Genomic DNA, 3079 nt, shown 5'->3' on the forward strand with positions numbered 1-3079 from the left:
TGTGTGTGTGTGTGTGTGTGTGTGAGAGAGTGTGTGTGTGAGAGTGTCTGTGTGTGTGTGTGAGAGAGAGAGAGAAAATATGTCACCCAGAGTATTTGCCTGAAATCTTAACTTTGCGGCTGGTACAGGAATAGGCTAGCCCCATTTATCTCTGGCGTTACCTGCGCAGAGCCGGATACTGCTTAGCCTTTGTTATACATCCCAGAAACCCTGGAAAACCCCGGCCTAATCCACTATTCGTAGGCTCTTCGTTGAATAGGCGCTCCGAGTTTAGCTGGTTTTCCGTCGTCCTGAACACTGACTGAACCTGGCTGCGTACGCATAGGCCTGGGCCTGGCTGCTGGTCCCCGTGGGACCTGGTTTGGTCCACCCTGCTCCTGGGCGTCCCTGGTCCTCCTCCCCCATCTCCTCTACTGTACTGCGAACGCCAGCAGATCTCCACCTGTGGCACCGGGCGGGACCACTCTGGATTCTGTTGAGTACAAATCCAGCAGCGCATCACGAGAGTCAGATGCTTCCCTTCCTCACATTCCAAGGGGGTCGTGACAATCTGACCGTTGTGCGCGCGGTCCCCCTCTATTTCCTGGTTCTCCCCTGGATGGGGGGGGGGGGGCAAATCCAACCTCAACCAGGTCTCCTACCCAACAGCTTTGATTGCCCTGCTTCGGCCTGCAATGGCCCTGCCCACCCCCAGTCACACCCCCCCCCCCCCACATACTTCAACTCCTGTTCACATATGCCCCCCCTACTCTCTCACCTCCCTCCCACATCTGTCACCCCCGCCTCATCTTGCTAAAGCTTCCTTTTTCCCTCAGTCGCGGTTTCCTATGTCCCAACCCTCATTGACACACACAAAAACCCCGGCCTTATCTGTCCTCTTCTCCGTTGGATTGTCACATGAAGTGACTAGTTCTTGTTCCGGCCTTCTTTTTCCTTCGTGCTGTCCATCCGCAGGCCCTTTTGGGTGGTTCCTTTCCAGACCAGAGTCAACGGTTAATCTACTCATGCAGAGCCCTAGACATTCCTGACAAAAATACAGTTTAAACAACTTTCTACTTCCCTCTAGGCTGTCCTAATACACAAGGGTTTTTCGGAGAACCAGAAGGTTGCTCCTACCTGCTTGAAGCACATCCAGGTTTTTCTTCTTTTCTACTATTTAACGTTTTTTAGTTCTGATCTGCTCGTGGCCAAGCTAGAAAGAACAAAGGGCTTGTCTGATTTACAGACGGGCCTCGGTGAGTCCCCCCCCCCCTGCCTGAGCTCACATATAATGCAGGCTCTTAAGGGTCCCCCCCCCCCCTGCTGGGGAGATCAGACTTATTGCAGCTTAATTGTGTAAATCTGCTAACACAGCGTAATACCTGTTGATACTACAACAAGGCACAGGCCTCTTACCCTACATTTTTCCACACATCCACGTTATACCCTTCATTTCTCAATTTCTTTGCAGCAAAACTCTCCAAAAGTGCCAAGTAATCGTTTATGTTCCAAAAAAAGTTACTGCGGGAAGGGCACACACCCAGACCCCACACTAGGGAGAGCCCCTCATACCCCATCACAAATGACAAATCCCATTAAACCCTGATTAATCGAACTGAAAACCCAAAGAAAAGGCTTTTACGCAGAAAATATTGGTTTGACCCCCACCGCAAAATCACAACCTCCAAGGTATTTTTGTAAAGCGAGTATCTCCTAGAAGGCCTCGCGTTCGCTGCGAAACAAGGGCTTCTCCGACTGTATGGTCATTAACAACTACAAGCGCGGCAGGTAGGATTCTCTGTGCTAGCAGTAACATTGCATGCTAACGAATCCTGTGCTTAGCATAGAGGTAGAATGTGTGCTTGATAACCGTAACGGGCAGCAGGGGCTAACGTTTCATTTTCCTAAACCTGTCATCAATAAATACCCCTGTGTTTGTCATATGGTAGCTCATCCTATAGTTCATGATGCTGCATTTCTCCACTTTTCTGGCTCCACCTGTCAGGCCCTCATTCCAGTTATGTACAGGTTTATTGTATTTCCAGCAAGAATCCTATCTGCAGCTGTAGAATCCTGATAGTTTTCGTTTGCTATCTACAGCCTGTAACGTTACTCGTAGCTACCTGTGTCTCTCCCTGTTGCTGCGACACACAGAAGCTCTCGGAAAGTCATCTTTCATAATGCTATCTACATCACACACCTCGGAAAACAGTGTGTACCATGTAATAAATTTTGTAAAAATACCCAGGCAACATTGGTAATTGATTTATGCCAGTATTTTTTATTAATCTCTCGAAGTACAACACCGGCCCTCCAAGTGAGTCTGCCCCAGTTGCGTCGTCATCTTCCGGGGACCCCAACTGTCTCCATAAGACACTTAAGACCCTGCACCACCTACCTACAAGCAACGGTCACCTTTCTGATTAACCAACGTCCCCTTATGGGCCTTGTGTAGCATTGTGACTGGGTAGACACTTTCGCAGAGCAGCTTTTTTATCTAACATGTGTACCCCCAATGATGAGTGCAGCTGACTTTTTATCAACTACATGTGAGCCAGCCCAACACCCATTCACCTGACCCTTTTGTACTCTAGGAATACGAACTTCATATCACTGACTGTGGCATCTGATCTCATGCAATGTCGCATCTTCTTTTGTGGGGGAGGCTGCGCGTGAAAATAATTTGGACACATGGGTACGGAATGCTGGTTTTTATACAAAGCGCCCGGACTGAATGCTAGAATTGTGTGCTCAGCGATGCCTTTTGCCAGGAATGTACCCGCCTCTATGAACCTTGTCATTCACAAAACAGTCTTTAGAAAAAGGCAACTGTGGGATGGGCGGACAAATTGTCTGCAGAAACTGGTTTGTTCAGTGAAGGAGTGAGCATGAGCAATAGTCCGACAGACCATCAGGCCCTAACTTGGCCGCACATTCATAAATTGTACCATCATTTCCATTTTTTACGCTGCTCCCACGTAATACACTGTAAGACAACCCTGCTTTCTGCTGTGAGTTAAGCTGGCACAGTCTTTGCTGGTGTGTGTAAAAGGTAATACAGCTTATCGTTACAAAATTTATGTTTTCTTTCTGTCTGCAG

The sequence above is a fragment of the Etheostoma spectabile genome, chromosome 12 (assembly GCF_008692095.1).
Source record: "Etheostoma spectabile isolate EspeVRDwgs_2016 chromosome 12, UIUC_Espe_1.0, whole genome shotgun sequence".
NCBI classification, from domain to species: Eukaryota; Metazoa; Chordata; class Actinopteri; order Perciformes; family Percidae; genus Etheostoma; species Etheostoma spectabile.